General features: G+C 44.7%; 1 long non-coding RNA gene across 1 annotated transcript; it reads right to left on the bottom strand.

Moving 5' to 3' along the window:
* Nucleotides 1-1395: 1395 nt before the first annotated feature.
* On the bottom strand, nt 1396-11555 carry LOC144340595 (uncharacterized). The gene is made up of 2 exons (XR_013416865.1): nt 2291-11555; nt 1396-1847 (listed from the first exon to the last, which is right to left on the bottom strand). It is a non-coding gene; the product is annotated as an uncharacterized LOC144340595 (long non-coding RNA).
* Nucleotides 11556-13726: the final 2171 nt, after the last annotated feature.

Raw genomic sequence — 13726 nt, 5'->3', positions numbered from 1 at the left:
AGGGCTCTTCCCTGGGAACCTAACTCTGGGCTGTCACCTTCAGCTTGTGTCCTGGGATGCTCCACCAACTCGGAAAAGGTGCCTCCTAGGAGGTGGGAGGCAGTCACAGACGGGAGCCCCAGAGTAAAAGTATCCTGGGCACTGGCCAGTTGGAAGAAATGTTGATGGTAACAGCCAGTGAGTCAATACCAGTGCATACTTGTGAAATGCTGGCCCGTAAGTCAGTCTTCCCCGCAGGTGACACAGCTTCAATATCAAAGTCACTGTTTATGCCAGGACATCACATCGTGGCTCTCATGGTCTCCCCACCCTAACCCTCCCCCCTTCTACTCCGGGGTTCTCTGGCGACTGGGCTCAATAAGTAGGAATCGAATCGCGCCCGTAAGACAATGGACACTGATGAGCCATCCCTGCTGGTTCACCTACATTTACACACCCAGTTACACATCCAGTTACACGCTCTGTATATTTTCTAATCCTAGGTATACACCATATTCCTAGAACCATTGGTCCCTCCTTGCCCTCCTCCAAAGGCAAAATAAACTTAGGGTCCCAGCGATCCCTAGGGAGACACGCGGCAGAGGTGACCTAAACCCAAAGCAATCGCCTGGCGTCCCTCTCCCCCTCCTAAGCCTTCCAGTTAAGGCTTCTGTTCTTCCAGGGTCAGGGCAGCTCGGGGGCCCGGCGCGCTAATAAAGCTAGGAGGCTTCGGGCAAGACAGGCTGGAGACGCCAGGGCAGCCCTAGGGCAGCGGCTCATGTCCTCCTCCTCCCCCGCCCCCGTTCTCCCCTCCCCCTCCCCCATTCTCGGGCCCTCCTCCAGCCTCTCTCCGCGAGGGTGGACGCTGCATCCAGCTCCAGCGCTGCGCTGCCCAGGGCTGCACAGGGCTCTGGAGGAAGCTCGTCCCCACCGCCAAGCTGCTCGCCCTCCCCCGTTCTGCCACCCGGAGATCCGGGAAGAAATCACACCCGGGCCAGGGGCAGGGGCTCACGCCTATAGTATCAGCACTTTGGGAGGCCCAGGTGGGCGAATCACCTGAGGTCGGGAGTGAGACCAGTCCGACCAACATGGGGACACCCTGTCTCCACTAAAAATACAAAAATTAGCTCGGCGTGGTGGTGCGAGTCTACAATCCCAGCTACTCCTGTGTCTGGAATTGGTTCCTTCCAGTGGGTTCTTGGTCTGGCTGACTTCAAGATTGAAGCGACAGACCCTAGCAGTGAACATTAAAAGTTCTTAAACACGCTGTGTCTGGAGTTTGTTCCTTTAGACATTCAGATGTGTCTGGAGTTTCCTCTTTCTGGTGGGCTCCTGGTCCACACTGATTTCAGGAGTGAAGCTGCAAACCTTGGCGGTGAGTGTTACAGGTCATAGAAGCAGCACAGACCCAAAGAGTGGACAGCAACAACATTTATTGTAGACGGCAAAAGAACAAAGACGCCACAAAGCAAAAAATACCCAAGCTGGTTGTCACTGCTGGGGGAGGGGGTGGGTGGCCTGCTTTTTTTGTTTTTTCTTATTTGACCCCACCCACCTCCTGCTGATTGGTCCATTTTACAGAGAACTGATTGGTCCATTTTACAGAGTGCCGATTGGTCTGTTTTACAGAGTGCTGATTGGTCCGTTTTGACAGCATGCTGATTGGTGCATTTACAAACCCTTAGCTAGACACAGAGTGCTGATTGGTGCGTTTACAATCTTTTAGCTAGACAGAAAAGTTCTCCAAGTCCCCTACCCCATCCAGAATCCCAGCTGGCTTCGCCTCTCATTCCGGAGGCTGAGGCGGGAAAACCGCTTGAACCTGGGAGAGGCTGTAGTGAGCCGCAGTGGCGCCATTGCACTCCAGCCTAGGGGACGAGAGCAGCTCAAATAAATAAATAGGAATCACCCCTGGCCAAACCTGGCTGAACTCCAGGCATTCCCCACCGGGGATACTGCTGGGTGGTGTCCCGGGATCCAACCCTCCCAGGAGAAGTCCCGCTTCTGAGATCTCAGCTACCTGCACCCTCCCCCCGCCCTCCTGGCCAGAAGCCCCCGAGCAGTTGGGACACATTCCTGTTTGAAGAATACAAGAGGAAGCGCCTGCAGCGCTCAGTTTCCGGCAGAGCAGCGTGGCCACGGGGTGGGCGTGGGTGGGCGGCCGGGGTGGGCCGGGGACCGTGGACGGTGGGTGCTGCAGGGGACCCACCCACACACCCCCCAACTCGCTCTGCGGTGGGGGGGGGTGCCAGCCTAGGCTACAGGTGGGGAGGACTCCCGGTGGCCTAGTGGAAAAGCTGCCCTCTCTCACCCACGCTCGCCATGGACATGAGCACCTCTACAGCTCTTTTGTGAAAAATGTCTTTGCCAGTACTCTGTCAAAAGCTTCTCTGAATCCGCTCATCTGAGGGGTCGAGAGGATCTGGGCCATTCCTTTACAATCTGCACAAGGGGAGGGAGGTCAGCTACACCCTCCCTTTGCCCCCCTGTCCTTCCCGTAGCCCTAGAACCATTGGTCTTTCCTTGCCCTCCCCCAAAGGCAAAATAAACTTAGGGTCCCGGGATCCCTGGGGAGACACGCGGCAGAGGTGACCTAAAGCCAAAGCAATCACCTGGCGTCCCTCTCTCCCTCTTAAGCCTTCCAGCTAAGGGTTCTGCTCTTCCGGGGTCAGGGCAGCTCGGAGGCCGGTGCGCTAATAGAGCTAGAAGGCTTCGGGCAACTCTGTCAGGCTTCCTGGTGGCGCCCTGGCGCAAGCAACAGCTGGACCCTGAGCCTCAAGTGACCTTTGGAGGCCAGGCACCCACACCTGACACACTGATGACAAATGAACTTGGTTCTGCCCCAACCAGAGCACTAGAGTTAGATGTTTTATGGACACAGCCACCAGAAGCTGCCTCTTCCCAGCCTTTACAAAGCTCAGGACTCTGCCTCTCAGCATATTTCTCCATGAACTGCTGACTGTGCCCTGGACTGACAGGTCAATGGCCTTGGCTTTGTCCTTCTTTCTGTTATGACACATCCATTGTGTGGGTGTTTGGGGCAAAACTGAAACAGAAAGATTCTCACTTTAAACATCCTGTTGTGAGGATTTCAGGATCATGGCAAACAGGAGGCAGGACTAGATTGCAACTCTGGACAGAGCAGCCTGCAGAGACTCACATTGAATTTTAGCTCCAGATAAACTGCAAGAACAAACCAGCAATCCTGAGAGGACACACAGACCCTCTGAAGGAAGCAGACTGCTCCTGCAGGACCCAGGAGACGCCCCAAATACCGAGTGCCCCAACTGTGGAAGTGGGAAAGGGAGACCCTCGTCTCCCAAACACACACTCCCACTGGAGAAGCTGAAGGTCTGTTTGCGGAGAAGTTTCCAACGCTACCTTGAGCAGAGCCAAGTTAGAGAGCTGAGGGAAAAACGGAGGGAGAGGAAGCAGCAGTAAGGCCCTGGGAGCTTGCTGGGTCCCCTAGCAGCCCATTCCTGCTTGGCACCACCGGGATCCTTTGGGAGGGCGGCCTGAGGACCACAGGGTAAAACTCCACAGGGAGAAGGATTTCTCTAGCTGAACTTTGTAACAATTTAAAACCCACTAGAAGCCTCCTGGCCAGAACTCGGAAGAGGGCTCGAATCCAGCCTGCAGACTCAGCAGGCAGGCGAAGAACTAAAACCTTTTTGTTTCTCAGCTGGGAGGTGGAAAGCCTGAGGCAAGTTTTCAAACCCATCTTGCCCGTCACCTGGAAACAGATGCAGGGCTGTTGTGGAGGGCACGGTGGGAGTGAGACCAGCCCTTCAGTTTGCATGGGAGCTGGGTGAGGTCTGTAAGTGCCAGCTTCTTCCCCACTTCCCTGACCCCTGCATGACTCAGCTAGAGGGAGTCATAATCCTCCTAGGTACACAACTCCAGTGACTTGGGAATCTCACCCCCATCCCCCACAGCAGCCCCAGCAAGACCTGCCCCAGGAGAGTCAGCTCAGACACGCCTAACCCTGCCCCCACCTGATGGTCCTTCCCTACTCACCCTGTTAGTGGAAGACAAAGAGCATATAATCTTGGAAGTTCTAGGGCCCTGCCCACCACTGGTCCCTTTACACACTACTGCAGCTGATGTTCTCTAGAAATCACTACCTCCTGTTAGGAGATCAACCAGCACAAAAATAGAGCATTAAACCACCGAAGCTAAGGGTGCTCATGGAGTCCATTGTACCCTCTGCCATCTCCACCAGAACATGTGCTGGCCACAGCTGACAAACCCATAGACAACTCATATCACAGGAATCTGTACAGACAACCCCAGGACCATCCCAGAGCCAGTTAGACTTGCTGGGTGGCCAGACCCAGAAGAGAGACAACAATCACTGCAGTTCAGCTCACAGGAAGCCACATCCACAGGAAAAGGTGGAGAGAACTACATCAAGGCAACACCCCATGAGACAAAAAAATATGAACAATAGCGATCAGCCCTAGACTTTCCCTCTGACAGAGCCTACCCAAATGGGAAGGAACCAAAAAACCAACCCTGGTAATATGACAAAACAAAGCTCATCAACACCCCGCACCCTCCCAAAATCACACTAGTGCACGAGCAGTGCATCCAAACCAAGAAGAAATCCCTGATTTACCTGAAAAAGAACTCAGGAGGTTAGTTATTAAGTTAAATTAGGGAGGGACCAGAGAAAGGCAAAGCCCAATGCAAGGAAATCCAAATATTGAAGGAAATAGATAGCTTAAAGAAAAAAAAAAAACAATCAAAAATTCAGGAAACTGTGAACACACTTTTAGAAATGCGAAATGCTCTGGAAAGTCTCAGCAATAGAATTGAACAAGTAGAACAAAGAAATTCAGAGCTCGAAGACAAGGTCTTCGAATTAACCCAATCCAACAAGGACAAAGAAAAAAGAATAAGAGGCCGGGCGCGGTGGCTCAAGCCTGTAATCCCAGCACTTTGGGAGGCCGAGACGGGCGGATCACGAGGTCAGGAGATCGAGACCATCCTGGCTAACACGGTGAAACCCCGTCTCTACTAAAAAATACAAAAAAATAGCCGGGCGAGGTGGCGGGTACCTGTAGTCCCAGCTACTCGGGAGGCTGAGGCAGGAGAATGGCGTAAACTCGGGAGGCGGAGCTTGCAGTGAGCTGAGATCCGGCCACTGCACTCCAGCCTGGGTGACAGAGCAAGACTCCGTCTCAAAAAAAAAAAAAAAAAAAAAAAAAAAAAAAGAAAAAAGAATAAGAAAATATGAACAAAGCGTCCAAGAAGTCTGGGATTATGTTAAATGACCAAACCTAAGAATAATCAGTATTTCTGAGGAAGAAGACAATTATAAAAGTTTGGAAAACATATTCAGGGGAATAATCAAGGAAAACTTCCCCAGCCTGGTGAGAGACCTAGACATGCCAATACGAGAAGCACAAAGAACACCTGGGAAATTCATTGCAAAAAGATCATCGCCCAGGCACATTGTCATCAGGTTATGCAAAGTTAAGAAGAGGGAAGGAATCTTAAGAGCTGTGAGACAGAAGCACTAGGTAACCTATAAGGGAAAACCTATTAGATTAACAGCCAATTTCTCAGCAGAAACCCTACAAGCTAGAAAGGATTGGGGACCTATCTTCAGCCTCCTGAAACAAAACATTTATCAGCCAAGAATTTGTATACATCGAAACTAAGTATTATATGTGAAGGAAAGTGACAGCTGTTTTCAGACAAACGCTAAGAGAATTCGCCATTACCAAGCCACCACTACAAGAACTGCTAAAAGGAGCTCTAAATCTTGAAATAAATCCTGGAAACACATCAGAACAGAACCACTTTAAAGCATAAATCACAGAGGACCTATAAAGCAAAAATACAAGTTAAAAATCAAAAACAAAAAATGAAAAAAAAAAAGTACAGAAGCAACAAAGAGCATGATGAATGCAATGGTATTTCATATTTCAGTACTATCATTGCATGTAAATGGCCTAAATGCTCCACTTAAAATACACAGAACTGCAGAACAGATAAGAACTCACCAACCATCTGCTCCCTTTAGGAGACTCACCTAACACATAAGGACTCACTTAAAGTAAAGGAAGGGGAAATAGGCATTTCATGCAAATGGACACCAAAAGTGAGCAGGGGTAGCTATTTTTATATCAGACAAAAAAACTTTAAAGCAACAGTGGTTAAAAGAGACAAAGAGGCCGGGCGCGGTGGCTCACGCCTGTAATCCCAGCACTTTGGGAGGCCGAGACGGGCGGATCACAAGGTCAGGAGATCAAGACCATCCTGGCTAACACGGCGAAACCCCGTCTCTACTAAAAACACAAAAAATTAGCCGGGCGAGGTGGTGGCGCCTGTGGTCCCAGCTACTCAGGAGGCTGAGGCAGGAGAATGGCGGGAACCCGGGAGGCGGAGCTTGCAGTGAGCTGAGATCGCGCCACTGCACTCCAGCCTGGGTGACAGAGCGAGACTCCGTCTCAAAAAAAAAAAAAAAAAAGAGAGACAAAGAGGGGCAGTATATGATGGTAAAAGGCCTTGTCTAACAGGAAAATATCACAATCCTATGCATGTATGCACCTAACACTGGAGCTCCAAAATTTATAAAGCAATTTTATAAAATTTATAAAACAATAGACCTAAGAAATGAGATAGACCACAATGCAATAATAGTGGGGGCTTCAATACTCCACTGACAGCACTAGACAGGTCATCAAGACAGAAAGTCAACAATAACAACAACAAAAACAAATGGACTTAACAGATATATACGAATATTTCATCCAACAACCACATAATACACATTCTATTCAACAGCACATGGAACTTTCTCCCAGATAGACCATATGATAGGCCATAAAATGAGCCTCAATAAAATTAAGAAAGTTGAAATTATATCAAGCACTCTCTCAGACCACAGTGGAATAAAACTGGAAATCAACTCCAGAAGGAACCTTCAAAACCACACAAATACATCGAAATTAAATAACCTGTTCCTGAATGAATTTTGGGTCAAAAAATGAAATCAAGATGGAAATTTTAAAAATTCTTCAAACTGAATGACAATGACACAACCTTTCAAAACCTCTGGGATACAGCTAAGGTGGTGCTAAGAGCATAGCCCTAAACGCCTACATCAAAAAGTCTGAAAGAGCACAAACAGACGATATAAGATCACACCTCAAGGAGCTAGAGAAAGAACAAACCAAACCCAAACACCAGCAAAACAAAGGAAATAACCAAGATCAGAGCAGAACTAAATGAAATTGAAACAAAACAAAACAAAAAATACAAAAGATAAATGAAACAAACAGCTGGTTCTTTGGAAAGATAAATAAAATTGATAGATCATTAGCAAGATTAACCAAGAAAAGAAGAGAGAAAATCCAAATAACCTCACTAAGAAACAAAACAGGAGATATTACAACTGACACCACTGAAATACAGAGGATCATTCAAGGCTACCATGAACATCTTTACACACATAAACTAGAAAACCTAGAAGAGATGGATAAATTCCTGGAAAAATACAACCCTCCTAGCTTAAATTAGGAAGAATTAGATACCCTGAACAGACCAATAACAAGCAGCGAGATTAAAATGGTAATTTTAAAATTACCAACATATAAAGTCCAGGACCAGACAGATTCACAGCATAATTCTACCAGACATTCAAAGAAGAATTGGTACCAATCCTTTTGACACCATTCCATAAGATAGAAAGAAGGAACCCTCCCTAATTCATTCTACAAAGCCAACATCGCCCTAATACCAAAACCAGGAAAGGATACAACCAAAAAAGAAAACTACAGACTGATATCCTTGATGAACATAGATGCTAAAATCCTTAACAAAATACCAGCTAACTGAATCCAACAACATATTGAAAAGATAATCCACTATGATCAAGTGGGTTTCATACCAGGGATGCAGGGATGGTTTAACATATGCAAGTCAGTAAATGTGATACATCACATAAACATCATTAAAAACAAAGTTCACATGATCATCTCAATAGATGCAAAAAAGCATTAGACAAAATCCAGCATCGCTTTATGATTAAAACCCTCAGCAAAATCGGCAAACAAAGGACATACCTTAATGTAACAAAAGCCATCTATGACAAACTCACAGCCAACATAATACTGAATGGGGAAAAGTTGAAAGCATTCCCTCTGAGAATGGGAACAAGACAAGGATGCCCACTCTCACTAGTCCTCCTCAACATAGTACTGGCAGTCCTAGCCAGAGCAATCAGACAAGAGAAAGAAATAAAGGAAATCCAAATCGGTAAAGAGGAAGTCAAACTCACTGTTTGCTGATGATATGATTGTTTACCTTGAAAACCCTAAGGATTCCTCCAGAAAGCTCCTAGAATTGATAAAATAATTCAGCAGTGTTTCCGGATATGAGATTAATGTACACAAATCAGTAGCTCTTCTATACACCAACAGCGACAAAGCAGAGAATCAAATCAAATCAAAAAGAAGAAGTGAAACTGTCACTGTTTGCTGACAATATGATCGTTTACCTTGAAAACCTGAAGGATTCCTCCCGAAAACTCCTAGAACTGATAAAATAATTCAAAAGTATTTCCTGATATGTGATTAATGTACACAAGTCAGTAGCTCTTCTATACACCAACAGCGACAAAGCAGAGAATCAAATCAAGAACTCAACCCCTTTTACAATAGCTTAAAAAAAAAAAAAAATGGGAATATACCTAACAAAGGAGTTGAAAGACCTCTACAAGGAAAACTAAGAAATAAAAAATAAATTAAAAAAACACTGCTGAAAGAAATCACAGATGACACAAACAAATGGAAACACATCCCATACTCATGGATGGGTAGAATCAATATTGTGAAAATGACCATACTGTCGAAAGCAATCTACAAATTCAATGTAATCCCCATCAAAATACCACCATCATTCTTCACAGAGTTAGAAAAAACAATTCTAAAATCCATATGGAACCAAAAAAAGAGCCCACATAGTCAAAGCAAGACTAAGCAAAAAGAACAAATCTGGAGGCATCACATTACCTGATTTCAAACTATACTGTAAGGCTGTAGTCACCAAAACAGCATGGTACTGGTATAAAAATAGGCACATAGACCAATGGAACAGAATAGAAAATCCAGAAATAAACTAAAATACTTACAGCCAACTGATATTCAACAAAGCAAGCAAAAACATAAAGTGGGGGAAAGGATACCCTTTTCAACAAATGGCACTGGGATAATTGGCTAGCCACATGTAGGAGAATGAAACTGGATTCTCATCTCTTACCTTATACAAAAATCAACTCAAGATGGATTAAGGACTTAAACCTAAGACCTGAAACTATAAAAATTCTAGAAGATGACATTGGAAAAATCCTTCTACACGTTGGCTTACACAAGGATTTCATGACCAAGAACCTGGAAGCAAATGCAATGAAAGCAAACATAAATAGCTGGGGCCTAATTAAACTAGAGTTTTTGCACAGTAAAAGGAACAGTCAGCAGAGTAAACAGACAACACACAGAATGGGAGAAAATCTTCACAATCTATACCTCTGATAACAGACTAATGTCCAGAATCTACAAGAAACTCAAACAAATAAGCAAGAAAAAAAGAAACAGTCCCATCAAAAATTGGGCTGGCATGAATAGACAATTCTCAAGGCTGGGCGTGGTGGCTCACACCTGTAATCCCAGCACTTTGGGAGGGCGAGGCAGGCAGATCACCAGGTCAGGAGTTCAAGACCAGCTTGACCAACATGGTGAAACCCCGTCTCTATTAAAAATACAAATATTAGCCGGGTGTCGTGGCGTGTGCTTGTAATCCCAGCTATTCGGGAGGCTGAGGCAGGAGAATCATTTGGACCTGGGAGACAGAGGTTGCAGTGAGCGGAGATTGCGCCACTGCACTCCAGTCTGGGTGACAGAGTGAAACTCCATCTCAAGAAAAAAAACAATGAATGAAAGAAAAAATGCTCAACATCACTAATGATCAGGGAAATGCAAATCAAAACCACAATGCAATACCACCTTATTCCTCCAAGAATGGCCATAATCAAAAAATCAAAAAACATTAGATGTTGACATGGATGCAGTGATCAGGGAATACTTCTAAACTGCTGGTGGGAATGTAAACTAGTACAACCACTATGGAAAACAGTGTAGAGATTCCTTAAAGAACTTAAGGTAGAGCTACCATTTGATTCCGCAATCCCACTACTGGGTAGTGGGATTCCCTCTACCCAGAGGAAAAGAAGTCATTATTCGAAAAAGATACTTGCACAGGCATGTTTATAGCAGCACAATTCACAATTGCAAAATCCTGGAACCAACCTAAATGCCCATCAGTCAACGAATGGATAAAGAAACTGTGATATATATATATATGTATACACACGTATATATATACACACACACATATATACATGTGTGTATATATGTATATATGTATGTGTGTATATATGTATATGTGTATATATACGTATATATGATGGACTACTAGTCATAAAAAGGAATGAATTAACAGCATTTGCAGTGACCTGGATGAGATTGGAGACAATTATTCTAAGTGAAGTAACTCAGGAATGGAAAACCAAACATCATATGTTCTCACTGATATGTGGAAGCTAAGCTATGAGGATGCAAAGGCATAAGAATGATACAATGGACTTTGGGGACTTGAGGGGGAAGAGTGGGAGGGGGACGCGGGATAAAAGACTACAAATATGGTGCAGTGTATACTGCTCAGGGTGATGGGTGCACTAAAATCTTACAAATCACTGCTAAAGAACTTACTCATGTAACCAAATACCACCTGTACTCCCGACAACTTATGGAAAAATAAAACAAATAAACAAAACCTGTTGCAACACTATTCAGAAAAAAATGTGGCCTCTCTTTCTCTTTCCAGCCAAGAATTAGAAAGTTGGATGTTATCTCAAACCTTAGGTCAATGACAAAAGCCACAGTGGATGTTTGGCTTGTGTGATTAGCCTTTCGTAGGCAGAGCTGGCTTCAGAAGCCTGTGATCTGTGTAGTTCCCAAAGACCTCACCCTCAGGAGGGCTCACCCTGGAGTTGATGCGCTGCTGTTGGTGTCCTAAAATTCTAACAATGGGCCTGTCATTTGCATTTTGGGCCTCGTAAGTGATGCCACTTATCCTGGTGCTAGGTGTGGAGGGTACAGCTATGGGAAAACTGCCCTCAAGTTCATGATCATGTGAGGGTTAGCCAGTGATATGGGGTGCGGGACTGGAGACTGGTGGAGGGGAAAGAGAGGAAAGGAAGGGGTTTCCAGGTAGAAGTTGGAAAATGCAAAGCCCAGAGGTGAGAGAGAGTATGGAATCATCAGGAAACTCCAAATAGTTCAGTGAGGTTGGAGTGGAGGGCTGCAGTGGAGAAGTGGCAAAGGTGGGAGAGGAGAGCCAGTTAAATCAGGAGCCGCCTTGTTATCTCCTATAAAAGAGTGTGATCTTTATCCTCAAAGCAATGGGAAACTACCAAGGCTCGTCGTAAGACCCAGGTTCTCTCCCTGGGCAGGCACTGGACCACATGTTCTAGGCTCCTTGAAATCAGGTGTGGACCTGAAACTGAGTTCTCACCAGTGGCCTGCAGGTAGGTGTGATGTGGGCCAACACCAGGCATGGCCCTCCACACTCTTTCTTCTTCTGCAGCATCCTTAGAAGGCATTGGTGAATGCTTGTGGATCTTAGGTCTCTGAATCACCACCTGAAACAATCATTTTTTATTTTATGTGAGCAAGAAATAGATTTCTATTGTGTTACACTATTGAGACCGCAGGTTTATGTTGCAGCAGCTAGGATTACCTAGATTTACTTTCAGGAAAGACTTCTCTGCAAGGAATGTGGAGAATGGGTTGGAGGAGGCAAGAAGAGGAAGGAAGACAAGTGAGAATACATGTGTAGGAATCAACTGAGTGATTGCTATAGGCAACCTATAGGCAGTCTCAAAAGGTGCTATTTAAATTTGCGTGACAGAGTGACAGGGGGAAGAAGGTGTCCTATAGTCCAGCTTGGGTAACTGCACGGATTGTCTTGCCTTTCAGTTTAATGCAACTGATAATTCATAAGGAGCGGAAGACAGTGGGTGAGGTGTCCAGTATGCAGAGCTGATGAAGTGAACTCGATTCCTGCTCTGGTGCATCCAGTCCTAGAGCTGACAAATTAAAGAAGGTGTGTTGGGAAGGTGGGTAATAATCTTGGCTTTGGATACATTGAGATAGAGATACTTGTTGTGTGTCCAAATGGAAGGGTGGGATGAGCAAGTAGAGATTTGGGTCTGCAGCTCAGGAGAGAGATCTGAGCTCTGGGCTGGCAGTCAGGCCATGGATGAGGGCCAGACCAATTTTGGAGAAAGTGGATGAAAGAAGACTCAGGCCAGCCCCACAAGGGATAGCAATATTTACAGCATGGGCCAGGGAAAGGGTAGGACAATGAGACTGAGCAAGAGAGGCCAGGAAGGTAGAAGGAAGATCAGGACCCAAAACAAAAAGTATTTCTTAGGGAAGAAGTCTCCAAAAGGGTCAAATACTGCCGAAAAATCAGGTTTCTATTGAACTTAGGAAGAAGGAGGGTGTTGGTGACCATTTGTTTAGTGTCGTGGTGGAGCACAAACCAGATTGGAGTTGGCTGAGTAAGAAGTAAGCAATCACACAGCCTGGAAGCTAGAAGATTCATACATTTGACTACATAAAAGCTCTTCTTTTTAATTTCACATGGTGAAAACACTGTAAACAAGATAAAATACAAATAACAATATATGCATATATTTATGACTCATTTCACAGACAAAAGGCTAATCTCTTTCTTACCTTTTTTTTTTAAGAGATGGGGGCCTCACTACATTGCCCAGGCTGAAATGCATTGGCTATTAACAAGCACAATCACAGTACACTACAGCCTCCTGGGCTTAAGCCGTCCTTCTGCCCCGGCCTCCCGAGCAGCTGGGACTACAGGTACGTGCCCCTGTGCTCGGCTTAATTCCTTGAATACATAAAATGCTTCTACTCATTCATGCATAGTAGACCTACACTCCCAAAGAAAAATATGGGCAAAGTATATGAAGTCAGTTCACAGAACAGGAAATAAAAACAGCTCTTAAACAAAAGAAAAGCAGAAATAGACTTTACTCATGAAAAGAGGAAGTCAATGTTCAATTGCCATTCTCATTAAAAACTCTTATAAAAACCAAGGATAAAAAGATATTTTCAAAACCCATTTATATGGATTTTATTTCAATTTCAATACCATGTCACTTAGTATTAGACATGTGGTTGTATAATGGAGTTCTTCTTTCTTTAGATTATGTGCAGACTACAGAATTAGATTTTCCTTGTTAAAATTTTAAATATTACAGAAATATAGAAGGCAAAAAATGGAAGGTTTTTTCCCATATCTCCTTCCCCAAACCTATCTCAGAGACAACCTCTGTTAGCAGTGAAAAGTGTCACCTTTTAAACCTCTTCCCATAGATTCACATATATGAATGTACATATACAGGGTTTCATTCATATAAATGAGATCATATTATACACATTGCATTGCAAGTTACATTTTTCACTTAATTTTTCATGGTCTTTTACAATAAGTGCATTTGAACCTATTGTGATTTTTTAAATTCTGCATAGTTCATACTACAATTAAATTATTCTCCTATTGAAGGAAAAATTAAAATTGAATTAATTCCACTTCATTTTCTTTGTTTTTTCCCTCCCTCCCTCTCTGCCTTCTTTCCTTCTTTTCTTTT

Source organism: Macaca mulatta, chromosome 4 (genome assembly GCF_049350105.2).
Source record: "Macaca mulatta isolate MMU2019108-1 chromosome 4, T2T-MMU8v2.0, whole genome shotgun sequence".
Taxonomy (NCBI): domain Eukaryota; kingdom Metazoa; phylum Chordata; class Mammalia; order Primates; family Cercopithecidae; genus Macaca; species Macaca mulatta.
The sequence above is the reverse complement of the archived record's forward strand: the minus strand, read 5'-3'. Positions and strand labels throughout refer to the sequence as shown.